This window comes from Lissotriton vulgaris, chromosome 12 (genome assembly GCF_964263255.1).
Source record: "Lissotriton vulgaris chromosome 12, aLisVul1.2, whole genome shotgun sequence".
In the NCBI taxonomy this organism is placed as follows: Eukaryota; Metazoa; Chordata; class Amphibia; order Caudata; family Salamandridae; genus Lissotriton; species Lissotriton vulgaris.
In genome coordinates, this window is record NC_141700.1 from 586,882,215 (window position 1) to 586,903,257 (window position 21,043).

The following is a 21,043-nucleotide window of genomic DNA, read 5'->3' on the forward strand; positions in this document are numbered from 1 at the left end:
GCCCATGTGAGTGGGCCCAAATAGTTCCCCTCTCTGAATAAATAAATGCTGATTTGTTCAAGGTGTTCGTAGTGCCTTGGGCTTGGTTTGCAACTCCAAGCATGGCAAGAGCAAGATCCATGAATATTGGCAAGGTGCGGGAAGAGTGGCCACAGTCTCCAACATTTAGGGGTCGATTTCGATCTCGTTCGGTCAGCCCTCCGAGACGTGTCAGTAGCCCTTACCTTACGGCCGAACCGTACCAGGAGCGTGACCGTCCGGGCGAGGAAGCATAAAGCGGAAAAGTGCTAAAATCCCGACCAATCCGCACGTTCCGACTCCTTCATCAATCTCCGTCCGAACCTGACCCGGAAACACTCAATTCGCGCCGCACGGCAACCTAAACACTGCTACTTCCGGCCGGTCAAGTACGAAGCGCAGTTCCTACGTTCCGGACGGGTCGCCACGTACGGCACGTCACAGCACCCGGAAGAGCTGCATATCAACTCCGAATCGCGTCAGTAACCCAATCCACGGATCCAAACCGGAGCAGCCAGCAACAGATCGAGACGGAGCATGAATCCAATCGCGCAGGTCATACCAGTCCTGTACATATATGACCGGATAAGGAACAGGCGCGGATGGCACAGACTGTAAGTCGGACACCCACCCCACAAACAAATCCAGGGGGTGCAGACCCTGTCCACCAGTACCTCACCTCCTTAGGGAACCCATGGCCACCACAACTGCCACCCCACCCATAGGGGCATGTTACCCAACCCCACTGCCACCCCACCCATAGGGGCATGTTGCATATCACTGAGGCCACCCCACCCATATGTGTTATGTTGCCTATCACTGATGCCACCCCACCCATATTTGTCATGTTGCTTATCACTGATGCCACCCCACCCATATGTGTTATGTTGCCTATCACTGATGCCACCCCACCCATATGTGTCATGTTGCCTATCACTGATGCCACCCGACCCATATGTGTCTTGTTGCCTATCACTGATGCCACCCCACCCATAGGGGCATATTGCCTATCACTGATGCCACCCCACCCATATGTGCTATGTTGCCTATCACTGATGCCACCCCACCCATAGGGGCATATTGTGGATCACCACTGCCTCATCCACCCATATGTGTCATGTTGCCTATCACTGATGCCACCCCACACATAGGGGCATGTTGCCTATCACTGATGCCACCCCACCCATAGCGGCATGTTTCCTATCACTGATGCCACGCCACCCATATATGTCATGTTGCCTATCACTGATGCCACCCCACCCATATGCGTCATGTTGTCTATCACTGATGTCACCCCACCCATAGGGGCACATTGCCTATCACTGATGCCACCCCACTCATATGTGTCATGTTGCCTATCACTGATGCCACCCCACCCATATGTGTCATGTTGCCTATCACTGATGCCACCACACCCATATGTGTCATGTTGCCTATCACTGATGCCACCCCACCCATATGTATAATGTTGCCTATCACTGATGCCACCCCACCCATAGGGGCATGTTGTGTATCACCACTGCCTCACCCACCCATATGTGTCATGTTGCCTATCACCGATGCCACCCTACCCATTTGTGTTATGTTGCCTATCACTGATGCTACCACATCCATAGTGGCATGTTGCCTATCACTGATGCCACCCCACCCATAGGGGCATGTTGCCTATCACTGATGCCACCCCACCCATAGGGGCATGTTTCCAATCACTGATGCCACCCCACCCATATATGTTATCTTTCCTATCACTGATGCCACCCCACCCATATGTGTTATGTTGCCTATCACTGATGCCACCCCACCCATAGGGGCATGTTGCCTATCACTGATGCCACCCCACCCATGGGGGCATGTTGCCTTTCACTGATGCCACCCCACCCATATGTGTTATGTTGCCTATCATTGATGCCACCCCACCCATAGAGGCATGTTACCCATCACTGATGCCACCCCACCCATATGTGTTATGTTGCATATCACTGATGCCACCCCACCCATCGGGGCATGTTGCCTATCACTGATGCCACCCCACCCATAGGGACATGTTGCCTAACACTGATGCCACCCCACCAATAGGGGCATGTTTCCTATCACTGATGCCACCCCACCCATATGTGTCATGTTGCCTATCACTGATGCCACCCCACCCATATGCGTCATGTTGCCTATCACTGATGTCACCCCACCCATAGGGGCACGTTGCCTATCACTGATGCCACCCCACCCATATGTGTCATGTTGCCTATCACTGATGCCACCCCACCCATATGTGTCATGTTGCCTATCACTGATGCCACCACACCCATATGTGTCATGTTGCTTATCACTGATGCCACCCACCCATATGTATAATGTTGCCTATCACTGATGCCACCCCACCCATAGGGGCATGTTGTGTATCACCACTGCCTCACCCACCCATATGTGTCAGGTTGCCTATCACCGATGCCACCCTACCCATTTGTGTTATGTTGCCTATCACTGATGCCACCACACCCACAGTGGCATGTTGCCTATCACTGATGCCACCCCACCCATAGGGACATGTTGCCTATCACTGATGCCACCCCACCCATAGGGGCATATTTCCAATCACTGATGCCACCCCACCCATATGTGTTATCTTTCCTATCACTGATGCCACCCCACCCATATGTGTTATGTTGCCTATCACTGATGCCACTCCACCCATAGGGGCATGTTGCCTATCACTGATGCCACCCCACCCATAGGGGCATGTTGCCTATCACTGATGTCACCCTACCCATATGTGCTATGTTGCCTATCACTGATGCCACCCCACCCTTTATATGGCCCAATACGAGGAGAAATTCATTTTTAATAATAATCCCTTTTCTGATAAGATACTACAGTGGTTGAGGTACATAGACGACGTCTGGCTCCTGTGGCAGGGGAGCCAGACCGAGTTGGACCTATTTCACAACTGGGTCAATTCACGTCACACTGACATCAAGTTCTCATTACAATCAAGTAATCATGAAATGACATTCTTAGATGTCTCTATCAGATGCCAAGAGGAACAACTCGTCACATCACTGTACAAAAAGGAGACAGACAGAAATACTATTTTGCATTTCAACAGCTCGCACCCTCAGTGCTTAAAACAAAACTTACCCTATGGCCAACTGCTAAGAATTAGGAGGAACTGCACTGAGTTGCGGGAATTTGATAAACATGCCGAATTGTTCTGTAAAGAAATGGAAGGGAGGGGATATCCCAAAAAGTTGCTAAAACATTCGACAAAAAGAGCAAGATTCACACCAAGAGAGTCTCTGTTAGAGAAAAAGAGTAAGTCAGACCTTAACAAACTTGTCTGTGTGACCACTTTCGGCCCCCACACGAACAAGTTTCGACAAATTGTCCTTAAAAATTGGCATTTATTGGAGAACATTAATTGCCCCATGCCCAAGCCCATCTTCGCCATGAAGAAAAACCTCAGTATTGGTCAGCAACTGATACGTGCTGACAGCTACATCCCGAAACCCAGAAGCAATTTGGCAACACATTGGAACTTGCCACCCATCGTGGGTCATCACCGATGTGGGAATTGTGTTGCTTGCCCTACAACACTGGAGGGGGAGGTCTTTGATCATAATGGAATCTCGTGGAAACACACAAATTTTACTAATTGTAAAACGAAAAATTTGGTTTATGCAGTGCTTTGCCCGTGTGACAGGGTGTACATCGGCAAAACGAGCCAACAAATCAACATCAGAATAACCCAACACCGTTCAAGAATCAGGAAAAAGGTCCAATCAGCACCAATGGTTGAACACTTCCTGAGCCTAAATCACAATGAGAATCAGTTCAAGTGGACTGTTCTGGCAACAATTGACTCAAAACATGGATCTGTGTGCGTGGACAGTGCTTTACTGCGCAAGGAGGCGTATTTAATTATGAAGTTCGACAGTATAAACAAAGGTCTGAACTGCATGAGTGAGCTTAATAGGGTATAATCGGCTGAGTGCTCCCCTTTTCTTCGATCACTATGTATTTCTAGCATGGGTCAATTACTTGGCGACCAGCGATGAAATTTAGTGAGAATCAATCATGCTCTCAGGTCTTATGGACCACATATCCCAGAATGCATCTTCATGACCAGGTGGCCTAGTTCCGCCCACGTCACGTGACTCCAGTCCGTAATCAGTAACTAGTAATGAAGATGGCAGCATGGAGGCCGGTCCCCTCTTTGATTGTGTAGGAGACACTCTTTTCAGAGATTCAACCACTTCTTGAAGGTAAGCGCGCCCCGCCGCTTTTATTAAATAATGGACACGCTGATGAGTCCTGACTCGGTAGTTGAGGGTTTCTTTCAATACGGTTTCCTTTCCCCCTTTTTTAGAAACCAAATATCGGCGCTGCCCCGCACTCCCCTAACTCGTGACATTTCTACACGAACTCATCAATCACTCACGTAAGTGCTGGTCTGTTGAGCGCTTCACGCGTTTTTCAGCAGACGTACGAAATGTTTAACGCTAGGCTTTGTTTTAATTTTTTCCATTAGAGTTGATGTGTAAAAACCTGCCACGTTGTCCCTTAATGCACTGAAGATTGGAGGCGGCATGCAATTTGTGAGCCTATACTAGGTAAACTCCGCCTTTCTACTTACCCTTTGTTGGGCTACTATAATGGCTTAAACTCGACTTAGCCTCTGTCACCTTGTCAATTTCAGGCGAGCACTGCATAAACGGTTAATAGAAGACGCATAATTTTCCGCTGGTCATTGACCAGGTATGGAACAATTTTTCAAGTTTTAAATGATTGCTTTGTGTTATAGACTGTTTGGGAAGAGTAGTTCCAATCGGTTTCTTTGTTTTTTCATAAACAGTTGGCTTACCTCCAAAAGACTCATCCAGCCCTGATGAGAGTCCGGCAATTCTTAAAACCGAGACTTGAAACGCGTCGGCTACTATATTAAGTATAGCTTGAATCTTGAACGCTAGGAATCTTTGCATCAATTTGGAATTGTATTTTGTACAGTTGCATTTGTTTTGAATTGTGTAAATATGCAAGAATGATTTCAATTACATTCCAACTGTTTTCACCAGGTAGATGATTAGACCACTATATGTCATAGTTGTTGTTGTTGTTGATAATATTTGTGATTTTTGTTCAAATTTTTTTTCAATGTGTACAATCGATTTGTGATTTCTTTAGTTGTTATGTGTATTGCTAGTAGGACATCACTAAAATGTATTCTCTGTTGAGTTGATTACATGTTCTTCTTTTTATAAAAGTGTTGAATAATTAAAAATTAATTAGCCAAAGTCAAAGGCTAGGAATAACGTATTGATTTGCGTTTATTTCTGTTCTAAATAATTCTTAAAACTAAGTGGTTGTGAAGGTACATTCTTTTTGTTTAGCACCCCACCCATAGAGGCATGTTGCCTATCACTGATGCCACCCCACCCATATGTGTTATGTTGCCTATCACTGATGCCACCCCACCCATAGGGGCATGTTTCCAATCACTGATGCCACCCCACCCATATATGTTATCTTTCCTATCACTGATGCCACCCCACCCATATGTGTTATGTTGCCTATCACTGATGCCACCCCACCCATAGGGGCATGTTGCCTATCACTGATGCCACCCCACCCATGGGGGCATGTTGCCTATCACTGATGCCACCCCACCCATATGTGTTATGTTGCCTATCATTGATGCCACCCCACCCATAGAGGCATGTTACCCATCACTGATGCCACCCCACCCATATGTGTTATGTTGCCTATCACTGATGCCACCCCACCCATAGGGGCATGTTGCCTATCACTGATGCCACCCCACCCATAGGTGTTATGTTGCCTATCACTGATGCCACCCCACCCATAGGGGCATGATGTTTATCACCACTGCCTCACCCACCCATATGTGTCATGTTGCCTATCACTTATGCCACCCCACCCATAGGGGCATGTTTCCTATCACTGATGCCACCCCACCCATATGTGTTATGTTTTCAATCACTGATGCCACCCCACCCATATGTGGTATGTTGCCTATCACTGATGTCACCCCACCCATAGGAGCATGTTGCCTATCACTGATGCCACCCCACCCATAGGGGCATGTTGCCTATCACTGATGCCACCCCACCCATATGGGGCATGTTGCCTATCACTGATGCCACCCCACCCATAGGGGCATGTTGCCTGTCACTGATGCCACCCCACTGATAGGGGCATGTTGCCTATCGCTGAAGCCATGCCCTCTATGTGTTATGTTGCCTATCACTGATGCCACCCCACCCATAGGGGCATGTTGCCTATCACTGATGCCACCCCACCCATAGGGGCATGCTTCCTATCACTGATGCCACCCCACCACACCCCCATAGGGAGGAAGTTGTGACACACACACATCATACATCAGCCGCCGGCATGTCAGCCAAATACATTTCACAACAACATCATGCCAAGAGTGTGTAGTGCCTGACAAATAGCCCCAACAGTGATCTTGATTCATGGCACACAAAGTACCTACCATCACATGTGGGAAGTAAACCACAGCGTGGGCCACACAAGTCAAGCTTTGAAATAGCACTGGGCCAATGTGTGAAAACACACCATCAGTGTGTGCATCCAATGTAAAATGTGTGGACGCAAAGTGCAGCTAAAGTTGACCATTGTGGCAAAGGGTGAAAATCACCCATCATCACAGTGACCACAAGGTAGGTATCATCATCGAAATAGCAGCACATGCCAAAGAGTATGGATGATTACCGGGAATGTCAGCACAACACCTGTATAGTCAACCTTCATCTATCACCCAATGTAGGCACTGGTGACATACGTCTGGGTACGGTATTGCCCCTTAAGTCACCTGCACATAGACAATACATATGTCTACCAAGTTGCACAGAGGACACAGTTGACTTTACACCAATGATGTCCACACCTGCATGTACAGTTCAGATGGCACAACAGTCAGGGAAAGTGTCAAATTGGACATTGTGAAGCACATCATCTGTGCATGGGTGCAAGCCACAGATGTGGCCATGCCAATGAAATGTTACCATCCCTGTGCCAAATTAGTAAATCATTACACCCCCACTCAGTTGCAAAGGATGACATGGATACCAACATGAACATAAAACTCATCTCATGGGCCACATGGAGTACACCACATCAACACCTTAGTAACAGACATTTGTAAATCCTGCATCTTCACACCAAGGTCAGGGTAAACAGCAGCAACAAATTCTACAGCTAAATCAAATGCACAAGGCGAACAAAAAAATGCTTTATTCAGCAATCTGCCATCTGGAAGGGAAAATAAATAATGAAATGTAGTCCAATGTCCATTTTAAAAGCCAAAGTCCAATGACGGTGTGAGTGACACCTGTCACCCGTTGCTTGCCTGCACTGATAAGGACTGGGGGACATCCACTCTGAGGGGCATACATTGGGCAGGCCAGGCACCGCAGGAACAGGATCAGGGCTCAGAAGGATGTTGGGAAGGGGTGCTAGGTGCAGGAGAGTCAGTGGCAACTGCAGTGGAGGGGTCTGACATGGGTTGTGCTGTCACAACTGTGGGGCACATGTCTGATGTAGTGGGTACTGGAACTACTGCAGGTCAGGTGTAGTGGACATGGTCCCCACTGCAGTGCCCATGTCAGACTGGGTGGGCGTGGCCTCCACTGCAGTGCCTAACACCATGGGAGTGGAAAAGGGTACCGGTGGGGTTGGCAGGACAGCTGGGGTGACACGCTCCCCACAGTAGTTGCAGCTACAGACAGACTGCTGGTGGTGTCAGTGGAAGAGCAAGTGCAAAAACCACAGTTGATGGACAGAATGCAGAACAAAGTCATACATTCACCCCAGTACAGAGATCTGGGCCTAAATCCATCGTTTTTTTGCACTCCACACCACCCCAGTTCAGACATGGCCAGTGGCAGGGGGGGAGGGCCTGAGCATTTTGGGGATGACGTATCTGTGGGTAGGGGAACCTGGAACAGGGTGTGGCGGGGGAACCTGTGGTGTGCTGACCTGGGGGATGGAGGAAGGAGACTGTGCAGTGGAGCTGCGGGGTGCGGTCTTGCTTTTCCGGCTATGGGGTGACTTGCGGGTGGAGGCCTCAGTCTGCCTGCACCTGGGGGAGGGTGTCCAGGTGTGAGGGGCACTCTTCTCTGTGTGTGGGGACTTCCCCTTCCCCCTGTAGTCAGGATCTGCTGGATCTGAGAGGAAGAGGCCTAGGTCACACAGATAGAGCTTCTTAGGAGATGGGGTTGCAGGTGAGGCAAGGGAAGGGCTCTTGGAGGGAGAGCGATCTGAGGACTGCGGAGTGCTTGTGGATGCCTGTGTGTGTGTCTGAGCCCCATCCCCTGTATGTGTGGTATCAGTCCCCTGACTTTGTTTGCGTGCACGTTTAGACTTATGTGTGGGTGATTGTGCGCTGTGTGTTTGGGTGACCGTGAAGGTGTGTGTGTGCTGGGGACAGGTAGGGTGCTAGGAGGAGTTGTTTGGCCTGAGGCTGAAGGGGTCAGGGACTGCTGGAGGAGCGATACTGCTGCTGTCAGTGTGGAGGCCATGGACTGATTGGTCCTCTGTAGGGCAGACATGCCAGATAAAATGCCCTCCATGAACGACACCAGTTGTGTCAACAGACCGGTGTGTGCATGGAGGACACTCAGCATTGAGGTCTGCCCTGCATGGATCTGTTTAAGTAGGTCCACAGACTCCACATTCAGGGCAGCAGGGGACACAGGGGCAGGGGGTGCGGTGCCTGGCAGGAAGGAGATATGCTCCCGAACACAGGAGCTGCCACGGACCTCTGGAACGGGAGCCAAGGGGTGGGTGGTGTGGTGGTGGTGGTGGTGACAGCATCACCCTCTGTTGTTTCCTGGCTCCTGACACCTGCCCCCACAAAGGAGTCATCGTCCGAGCTGCTGTGGTCCGCAGCTGAGGTGGATGGTGCTGAGGACTCCTCTGTGTGGCTCCCCTCACCCTCCATGCCACTGGGTCCCTCCGACTCCTCAGTTGCTGGCCCAGGCTGGCTCTGTGGCTCCTCCTGGTCCATGGCGCTGTCTCCTGTGTAGGAATAGAAGGACCACATTAGTTGCCTGCACTTACATGCACACAACACTGTCAATACACAACATTACCGGTCATGCACTGGCATCCTTAACTGATATTTACTAAAAATGCACACACAGGGGTACATAGGTCAATACCCAGTCTGAACATCAACCATGGCATCCATATCCCTCCTGGACAGGTACCCATATGCCTGTTGCATGCTGGCTGTTAATACTACAAAGTGCACACATGCAATACATACCCTGTTGTTGTACATGCAAATGACCATGTACAAGTACATCACTATTAACATACATCACATCAAATGCCAATCACTCAGTACAGGTGTCTGGATGAATGTATGGCCACACTCACATTTCACAATCTTGTGATGCCTAGTAGCACAACACACAATAATGTCCTAACGTCCTGATAGTAAATGACACAATGGGGTGCATGGAGCACCTCAGACCCCAATGTAGGATCCCTCTTAGCAAGTCAATGCCCTGGCACACACATGCATGTTAAGTCAGTCTTCACTGTCACATGTCATGGGGCAATACATCCACACAACATCAGTCTGCACTGCGTCACATTCATAGGTCATGCCCATACCAAACTCTGTAGCTGACAAGTGCACCAGTCTGTCCCCTGCCACACGCTGTTCTTGGACTATGATGAGCCTATATCACTTAAAACTGACATATGAGTGCCTGCAAACATAACTACCTGAACATGAGCAACACACAGTCTGCTGCCTATGACACATAGCTGTGTGAAAGTCACTCTTGCATACAGCATTGTGCTCATTCAACTGACCACACCCCTATATGTTGCACAGGTATCATCCCCATTGTCGCAACTCCGATGTCCTGCTCACACTAAAATCCTCATCACACCAGTTGTCACAAAATAGGAAGCCACACTACAATGATATTGTGTCAGATACCTGATGGCACATTTCAGGAACCACAACCAGTAGGTCCATATAAGTGAGTGTGAGTACAGAGACTCACTATGCCGTGGAGTGGGCATGACAGAGCAGGTAAACCAAATACAGTGCATTGGAATGGACAGTGGGCAGGTGTCTGGGCCAGTGTGACATACTTCCTCTACAGAGCCCTGAGGACACTACATGGAGTCACCTGCTGCATGGGTATGTCTTAAGAACCCCCACACATGTTGTGATCCAGACCAGCAATTTGAACACGTGTGAAAGGCACACACAGCACATGTCAGAGCCCAAGCATAGTGCAAAGAAGAGACCCACCCACGATGCACACATCAGAGTCACAGTAACATATGCTGTGCAGGACCATCAGGATAGCTCATTTAAGGGACACAGTGCCCAAGTTGAAAATAGTCACAGACTGTAGGGGCCACAACTGTGGATCAGGTGAGGACTGTGACCTACACAATAGAGGGACATGAGTCCTGGACTCCAAGACCAACTTAATGTGGGAGTATGACCAGGCCAAAACACTGCACATAGCATGTCAGACATGTTCACAGATCAGGCATTGGCTTACCCCCTCCTTGCTGCTGTCTGGCCTTCAGTTGCCCATCCAGGTCCAGGAAGACCACAGGCACAATCCGTAGCATGTGGGGGGGTCAGGGTCCTGTGTCCGCCCCTACAGCGAGGAGGCGACAGCTTCCGCTGGACCCTCGCATTCCTCCGGGTCCAGCCACGTAGGTCTTCTGGCAGTTGCCGATCCGGTGCTTATAGACCCCCACTGATCTGACTGACCGGGCGATGGTCAGCCAGATTTCCTGCTTCTGGTGGGCATCAACCTGTGAGGATGACAAAGTGAAGATGACTTTACCACATATGCCACATATTTGGGCTGCCTACAGTTGAAAATACATGTAGTCATCACAAAGCCAAAAGAGGTACACAGGTAGTGCACCCATAGACATGTGCATTTTTGCTACAGGTCTGACATGGTAACATTGGCTAGGACTGTAAGGCCAGCACTACTGCAGCAGGACACCTGTGCAACACATGTACCCACATAAATAGGTAGCTGAAAGTACTCAGTGCATATGCCTCACACTGCTGTGCACACTTCCATTACTTTTAGTCAGACAACTTGCATGAAATGATAGGCAGTGGAATGCACACTCACCTGCTCTCCTGGTGTCCTATACAGCTTGCTGTACTCTGGGAGGACCCCATCCAGCAGGGCCTGGTTCTCGTCCTCAGTGAATGCTGGGGCCCTCTCCAAAGTACGTGCCATTGCGTGATCCAGAGGAAGCACAGACAGCAGCAGCAGTGGATTTTGGAAGGTTGTCCTGTAGCATGTAGTGCAGGCAAGTGAGGTCCCTGGGGGCCTGCCAGCCTTAAATCTGTGCTGCAGAGGCATATTCTGTGACATTGCCCCTCACTGATAGGCCAGACACAGTTGCATTCTATGAATCTGTCCAATCCTTGGAAATGTAAGACTCCTACACGTCTTCCACATTGTTCAAATCACTCACCTTCAGGACGCCCTAGGATTGCAACATTGTTGTACGCATCCAACTGTATTTCCAGCGCACGACTCAAGCGTTTTTTTTTAATCGCGTCCGTCTTCATGACAGCCCATTGCCAATGAGCGCTCACAGCTTGGTAAAATTAGTATCCGACGCGTATTTTTTAAACAAGACGCATCCGTCTTGATACAATTCTATGGGCTATGCGTGCGCACAGCTCGGTTCATGCCTGTACAACGCGTCTGCTTAGAAATCACCTGCGTCGGGTCAGATTGCATCCGCATTCAACATGCATGAACCAAGCAGTGCGCACGCATTGCCCATTGGCATTAATGTGATCCGATGCTGGTGACTGGGATGCATACACATCGTACAGTCAATAGACAAGGTGTCTGCACAACTCAGTCCATGCATGTACGCCGCGTCTGCATACAAGTCAGCCGCGTCGGATCACATTGGTTTGACTTTCAGACGGTTTTCACACAGATTTAAGTGCAATGGCCACTCCTTCAACACCACAGCATGTCCCACACTGTATCCCATGGCATGTATGGTTGTATCACCTGTGTGTGCAGGGGGGGCAACATTTCTATACTTGAATGGCCCTTAGGTGTAGCGACTCCCAGGCTGGCCAGGAGTTAATGGGGACAGATTCGTTTTGGTGTGGTGCACCTCACAAAAGTAATTTCAAAGGTTTGGCTTATGGGCATGAGTCATGGACATGGTACCAGTTGGAGATGTGTATGACCTGTCACATACAACATGCGCACATGGTTGCATGTCATGTACGTCACAGCCAGACCCATGGCTAAAATCATGACCTACACACACAGTCTGTGTGCATTTTGTGTCTCTGATGTTTGTGGTTCCATGTGCCCAATGTGAGACAGGGTCCACCATAAGCCTTGTGCATCCACATTTATGCTGTGTGTGTGTCTCAGGAACGTCCATGGATGGCCTGCAGGGTCCACAGGGGCCACTTACTGTGGGACTCATGATTGGTTGTGGGATTTCCATGATACAACATGTGTATCCAGTGCAGATGTGGCAATACAGGGACCATGGCTATCTCCCTGACATGGAGTTGTGATGCCTGTGAAACATCAGTCCTCATTTGTCACTGTGTTGTGTGTTTGTAATGTGACTGCAAGCGAAGGGTACTGTGTCACAGCCCAATGATTTGCCATTGCACCACAAGGAACTCATGCACACATGTGTCAATGATATGTGAGATGATGGCCATGAAGGTGACATATCTGTCCATAACCAACGCACACACCTTAATCAATTGTGAATAGCTATGATGTATAATGTGACTGGTTTACAAGGTTAGTACTACATGGGTAGCTGAATGTATACTTTGACCATCTCTGTACCGTAGGGCCTCAGCAGTCCATAGACCGTTCCCTGACCTCGAGACCATGGTGCAACGCGACAGCATCCAGCGTTACCGCTTCACCAGGAGCATGATTGTTGACTTGGCGGCGCAGTTGGCACCAAATCTCCTGATTTAATATGCTCCAGAAATACATCAAACATAATCTTATTAAGGACGGACATACTGCTTTTAAATCTTTACAAATTCCATCGTTGACGATTAAACCTGCTGATAAGGGTGAAAGAGGACTGGTCCATAAAATTACAGATTACAATGCTGAGATTGTATGTCAATTATGAAACACATCACATTACCAAAAACATCAAGGATATCCCACTCAACATGCCGCTCAGTTCATAAAAGCAGTACCATAGAGGGCAGGGGAAAGGACTACTTCATTGAAAATGAATTTAAGTTGCTTACTAAAAACCACTCCTAAAACACCTATAATTTATACATTGCCCAAAAGTAATAAAAAGTGAACAGTTTCCCGCTGGCAGTCCAATAATTTCTGTATGTGGTTCATTGCTGGAACCATTTGGTCAATACATAGACTATTTACATAAACGTCAAACTATGTAAGAGACAGCACACACTTTAATAATCTGGTTGAAACATAACATTTAGTGACAATGAACTGCTATTAGTGGCATTGGGCATTAAGTCCCATTACACTAACAGTCCTCAGGATGAAGCAATGGAATTGATTAGGGAGCTATTGACTGTCGCCCTGTACATTTGAAGTTCCAACTGAATTCATTACTGACCATCTTAGTATTGCCATGCAAAAAGAAAGTCTTTAGACTTCCTGGGGAATTTTACTTTAAAACCGTGGGTGTGACGATGGGCATTTCTTTTGCTCCAAGTCTGGTGTCACATTTGACCAAGCATTTCTGGGCCCATTCGGTGATTCAAGGTGGTGTGTTTCGGTCCCCTTGATTACTGGATCACTTTATTGCTTACTTACTCTCTATCTTGGTCCCCCAATGGGTATTTTATACGTCACACTGAGGAGAAAGATAGTTAGTATCACTTGTCCGAGCATTGTTCAATTTATATTAGCGGTGCAACCAATTTGGATACAAAATGAGGACCAGGGAGCAGTAGCCAGGTTTAAGGTGTGTATTACAAATTAGTAATCAAATTCCAGTAGATCTCTCTCAAGACCATGCTAAATAAGTATAAAATTGCAACAGGGAAGCCAAGCCTCCTTAAGAAATTAAAGCAAACTAGAATTATACAAACAAGATGTTCTGTTGCTGCAATACAAAACAGTAACATATGAATCATATGTGAGAAGTTGGGGATCATTCTCTTCTTTGTTCCTTCATCAGCATCTACGTTGGGACTGCGAGCTGCTGAACCTTTCTGTGCTCTTCCCTCTACTGCTCGCGGCACCCGCTGCGCGGGTCCCGCTTCGTGTGGGGATTGTCTCACTGCTTCTTCAGCGACGCTTGGGTGAGGAGGCAACCACTTTACGCATGTGGCGGTGTTTCTGGACGTCAGCTCGAGCAGGGCTGCAAGCGAGTTGCAGGCGCAGGACTACAAGTCCCAGGAGCGCCCGCCAGCCCCTACTGCCAACACCTGGGCCGCTCTCCCTGCAGGCTCCTCCCCACCATTACCTCTGTAAAAACCCTGTGCACCTGGACATCCGGTGGATCATTCTCTTCTTTGTTCCTTCATCAGCGTCTACGTTGGGACTGCGAGCTGCTGAACCTTTCTGTGCTCTTCCCTCTACTGCTCGCGGAACCCGCTGCGCGGGTCCCGCTTCGTGTGGGGATTGTCTCACTGCTTCTTCAGCGACGCTTGGGTGAGGAGGCAACCACTTTACGCCTGTGGCGGTGTTTCTGGACGTCAGCTCGAGCAGGGCTGCGAGCGAGTTGCGGGCGCAGGACTACAAGTCCCAGGAGCGCCCACCAGCCCCTACTGCCAACACCTGGGCCGCTCTCCCTGCAGGCTCCTCCCCTCTCACACTGACTCTATAAAAACTATTGTGTAGTCCCGCTGCGCGGGAGCGACCGGGAGAAGCCCGGGACAAGGGCGGGACCGTCTGTGGCCATCAGGGGCCGAAGGAGGCCGGGCTGGGCCAGGTCTCTGACACGTCTGTCTGTTTACTCCACTCTGTTGTTGTGCCCCTTTGGCGTAGTTAGATTGTGGTTACAGGAATAGATTGTTACATTCTGTCCAGCTGTTGATATGTCTAGCTCACTCCCATCTGGTGTGGGTGTTTCATTCCTTGGGCCCCTCGATAAATATTTCGAGAAGGCACACAAGGAGATAGATAAAGAACTCCTTCTAGCTGAGAGACGCGCTGAGTGTCGTTGCTCTATTGAACATCTTTAAAAAATACCCCTGTCCACTCAACCTGAACTAAATAACACGCAGGAAATGGCTGCTCAAGGGAAGACGGCTAGTGAAGCGGATATGTTAAGTATTGACCAAATTCCCAGTATATTTCGGGCTCCCAATACTTCCCCCGCACGTTCCATAATCAATAGTGAGGGTCACATAAATAGACCTTCTTCTGCCTCTATTAGCCTCATCGATCTTAATACTCCAGTCGTTCAGATTACGGCTCCCAACCTGCACTCAACCCTTACTAATCGCTCTTTTGATAGTGCTGGTCCATGTGAGAACATTCTGTCACAAATTAATAGTGTCACCGGATCTAAGCCCACTAAAACTAAAAGGGCTGTGTGTTCCCCACCTAGGAAAAAAAGAAAAAAGGCTGGTGTTAAAAGAAAAGGTACTAGTGAACAAATTCCCTCTCCTTCTATAGTTAACCCTATTACCGATTTTACAGTACTTCCTGTGGTTGAGGCTCCCATAGGTACTCTCCACCTACCAACTCTACCCGAGGTTGTTGCTACAGGGTTTAACAAGGAGTGTTTCGATATTTTTGAGAAACTCCTAAAATCATATATGTTACCTCTGTTGGAGCGTGTAAGGATACTGGGAGAAAAAATGGATCGCCTTCTGGCTCCCATTGCTATACCCCACCCTACGAGCTCTGATAGGCAGCCTGCTCCACCATCTAAGTCTAGTGTCACCATTATTGCTCCTAGCAATCATTCTAAAAATAACAGTAATATTGAAGGCAATACAAGATTTAAGGCTTTGGATTCGTCATCCAAACCCACTCGTGTAACTAATCCTGCTAAAGAGAAGCCTATGGTGGCCTCTAATAAGCCATCCTCTGAGGGTACAATGCCTTCTGTAAAACAAGGGGCTGTCAAACTTGACAATCCCACTCACAGACAATCTTTAAATCGTAGGAACATTGTAGATCTCCCCCCTGATTCGGCCAATTTTGTCATCATCCTGACGGGTGTGCCCCCAATTTCTAATGGGAACCGGGAAAATAACGTACACCTAAAAAATAAAGTCATCTTCTGGCTGAAATCTAACAGACCCCTTCCTGTCCATCTAAACGGGGATATTATTTCAGTTAGAAGATGCAAGTGGGTGGGTCTTCGTCCAAAGGATATAGAGGGTGATACTGTGATCATTAACTTTAGGGATCATAGAGTCGTTTCCCACCTGACCGATTGGTATGTGGGAAATAATGAGGGGGGATTTCCACGAGGAATCTAAGCTATTTTTACCCCGAGACTCTGCTCAAACCACCTGGCCAATATCGCTCCAAAAGAGAACACCAGTCCCTTAAATGGACCAATTTTACTCCTAGTTTTCATGGTCCACCAATAAACCCGGAGGCCCTGTTTCGATCTTATGCACAATCTAGCTATAATAGCTCTTCACTTACCCCGAACTGGGTTATTCCCAATCCTCAGTTTGCTGGTTATCCCTCTACATCAGTTTTTTCACATTTTTGCCAGCCCCAAAATCTTTATCCCGACTTAAACAAACAAAGTAAATATATTCAGCCCAACGAGTATTGGAACATCCCGTTGAGGAATCTTTATGAGCCCTTATCGGGGCTGGAGTATAATGATTGACCAGGCATTCCATCTTGGGTTTAAGAGGGTAATCTAGTTTGTAAGGGTATTGCTGATGCCCTAGTTAATTCACCTTGTCATGTTAAAGATCTAAGGGGCCAATCTGCCCAAAGTGCTAAGGGGGGCTCTGCTTATTTGTGCGGGACTGGTGATATGGATTCGGTACTCGAAACAGTGTTATTTGCTGATCTAACTGTTGAGAGTGTTATAATGGTGCCAGGTATTCAGGGTGGGCTCCCATGTACTTGTATTGATGGCATAATGAGGGACAGTGTTTCTACACATGGAGTCGTCCCTTTGCAAGAAGAAGTCGCCCCTTTGTATGACGAAGTTTACTCCTCCGCCAAAGATAAAACCAGCGTACCAGCAGTCAGAAATGGTACCATCCTGGGAAGTTGGAACATAGCTGGCCTCGAGTCGCGCATGTGCATCCCAGATTGGGTTAACTTTATACGCCGAGGTGACGTTTGGTCCTTTCAGGAAACCTGGGCACTTCTACCAATGTTCCTCACTGGCTACCTGAACTTTAGTAAACCAGCTATTAGAGGTCATAGAGGTCGAGCCATGGGTGGCTTGACAGTTTGGGTTCGTCAGTACGAGGGTGTGACAGCAGAGGAAGTTTTTATAGATAGCGCTGACATATTAATGGTTAGCATTACATCTACCAGTGGGTTGAATATTTTGTTGATTAATATATACGCTAGGGGCATACAGGGTGGTAGGGTCTCACCAACCCTCCTCCGTCTGGATGATTTTTTAAGGGATGCTCCGGCAGTCGGACATAAGGTTGTAATGGGCGATTTAAACACCTGTTTTGAACCACTGAGTTTGGATGATGGCCTTTTAACTGAGACTGAGGATCTGACTTGGGGGATTCCCCAACTTAACCTAGCCCCGATTAAAAAATGGTCTCAGGTGGCTATTTTTATTAAAGGTTTGTGTTTGGATCAGGGCTTGCGTGCCCTAAATGGTAGAGTGCGCTCCGATAGGTTGGGCAAACACACCTTTAGTAATGGCAGATATAGTAGCCGCATTGACTATGTACTATTGGATGTTAAACTGTGGCCTGTGGTAGTGGATATGGAGGTAAAGTCACGCCCGGAAAGTGATCATGATCCATTGGTGGTGGAATTAAGGGATTTCAGTTTTTCTGGGCCAGTTAAAAGCATGTCCAACTTAGTTCAGGATGAAGTTGTACTCACTAATGACATGAGGAGGGTACGTTGGCCAAAAATCTCTGTCGATGCTGAAGCACGTAAAATGATCAGATCTTTGGTTTCTAATTCCCTGGCAGAAATCTCCAAATGTGATTCACAGGAGGTGATTAACACAATCATTACCGACATCCATACCAGTTTCTTTACATCTTTAAAAAAATTGTTTATTAAGTCTATTTCCAAAAGGGGTAACAGGGGGAATAAGAAAACCTCCAACTGGTTCAATGATGAGTGTCGTCGGACCCATGTAGAACTGTTTAAAGCTTTAAAACTTAAGAACCTTACTTTAATCAGGTCATGTAGGAAGGCATTTAATGTTGCTAAATGTACTGCCAAGGCCAACTGGGGTGAAGAACGGTGGTCAACACTAACAGAAGCATGTAGTTCCAGGAACATGCAACGGTTTTGGCATCTACTTAAATGGGGCTTGTCCCAGGATGACCGTCCAAGCCCAGCCTCGGTGGATCAACAACAATGGGTTCATTACTATGAGGAACAATTTAGGTGCCTCAGTAGCGTGCAGGATATTATTTGCTGGCCACTGTTGGTTGATCCTCTAGAGTTCACGACTAGAGATGTAGAATCAGTCTTGCAATCTATTCCAAGGGGAAAGGCACCTGGTCCTAACTGCATCCCAGCTGATTTATTCCAACAAGACCATGACCTTTGGGTACCCTATCTAGTTCAGTTGGTTAATGCCTTGGCCACAGGTGCAAGGGTTCCCGAGCCCTGGGCAGGTGCTGAAATTCTGCCTATATATAAGAAAGGTGATCGGTCGGTTCCATCCAACTACCGGCCGATCAGCCTTATAGACGCGGTGCAAAAAATCACAGCCCGTCTTGTCCTTGCCAGGATCCAGGAATGGATTGATGAGTATAATATTCTAACCCCACTTCAAGCTGGTTTTAGGTCTCATGTGAGTACCCTAGACCAGGCCTTCCGTTTTATGCTTCTTTATTGGAAGACGGTTCTCTTAGGTAAAGGTAACCTCTACGCAGCCTTCGTGGATTTGAGGTCTGCTTTTGACCTTGTTCCGAGGGCTGGGTTGTGGAAGTGTTTACTAGAATTGGGTATGCCAGCCCCCCTTGTACACCTCCTGGTGAATTTACATGCACATACCTATGCCCAAGTACGCTGGGGCAAACCAGGGGAGGTGACGGATAGGTTTCCTGTTGCCAAAGTTGTTAGGCAAGGGTGCGTTCTAGCCCCTACCCTCTTCTCCTTATATATTAATAGGGTTACTAATTATTTTGACAACCATCCCACAGACGCCCCGACTTTAGCTGGAATGAAAATTCCCTTGCTCATGTTCGCTGATGATACTCTTCTGATTTCAAAAACCAGACAGGGTCTTCAACTGGCCCTGTCGAGGTTTGAGTTATTCTGCAGCGAACATGAGCTTGAGGTGAATGTGTCTAAGACAAAATTTATGGTTTTAAGAGGACACAATCAGATCACTGCAAGGGTTACTATGGGGGGTACTCCCCTGGAACAAACCAAGTTGTTTACCTACTTGGGAGTTACATTCAGCGAGACCCTAAGTTGGTCCCACCAGGTTGAGCTTATGGCTTTAAAGCACCTGCAGATAGGTGGTGCTCTGATTAAAGAGCATAAAGGCTCTTTTACTCGGCCAATCTCACCACTAGTTAAGATTTACGGTTCAAAGGTTCTACCCTCTGTTTTATACAGGGCGAACTATAGGGCTTTAGCAAATTGGACCCCTTGAGAACAGCCCAAAATAAATTCCTCAGGCTGGCAACGGGTCTGCCTCAGTCAACTCCGCGGATCCCGCTTTTGTTCGTTCTCGGGTGCCAACCTGTGGAGGACCAAGCGAGATTTCGTCCATTGGCATTCTGGCGACGTCTATGGACGACGCCGGAACTCCATTTATATGCTAGGGCTTGTTTGGAGGTTAGGGATCTTCCTGGTTCTTTAAACATAGACTGGTTTAAGGACTTAAGATCAACCCTGTATGCCTTAGGGTATGGTGATCTGTGGTTAGATCCCGAATCTGTAATCTTTCCCTCTAAAAAAGACTCAAAATTGCATTATTGGGACTGGGTGGTTCATAATAGACATCTGAGATTGTGTTCCAGCATCTTACTAGTCTATTTATCGTCTTTAAAGACGCTCCCAAGCTCGAAAAATACTGGGACATGATAACAAAGCCCCTGGATCGTAAATTATTCCACCAGTTCAGATGTGGTTCATTGCCACTAAGGGATTTCACCAAAAAGTGGGATTCTGGTGGGACTGGGCATTACCCAAACTGCCATGGCCAGGGTGAAAGTTTAAACCATTTTATGTTTTTCTGTCCTATGTATATTGCCCCCAGAGCCAAATGGTTAAGTCCGGTCTGTAGAAGCTTAGGTACTCGCTCGGCTGTTGATGCAAGCAGAATTCTTAAAACTAATCTGTCCCCATTAATTGTAGCGGGTGTAGCAAAATATTTAGGTTGGGCTTGGATTCTTAGAACCAGGTTCATCAAAAATAAACAACTAGGGGTTTAACACTGTGTAATGCTTACCTGTTTATGAGTAGTTCATTATATTTTGCAACTCTCTGGAAATTTTTGTGTTATTGCTTATTTTGTATTCATTCATAAGAAGCCTGTATAAGTGATTTAATATGGTCTTAGATGTTTTTATCCAGTTTATACTAAAAAATGTTATTGATGTATATATTGTAATTTATGTATTTTATGATGCATCAATCGAATAAAGACTTCTTTGAATTGAATTGAGAAGTTGGCCTGGTATATGTTGTCCAAGAGGTCACAGATAAGCTTAGAAAGCTATCCAAGTGGTAGCTGTGGAGAGCAGCCTTTAGGCTTTGTCTTGAAGCAAATGTTAAGCAGCTTGTTTTACCAGAATGCAACCTTATAGTATTCGTTGAATGAAAGGAGAACCACACAGTAGTTACAAAAATATGTATTTATTAATATAACACTCTCT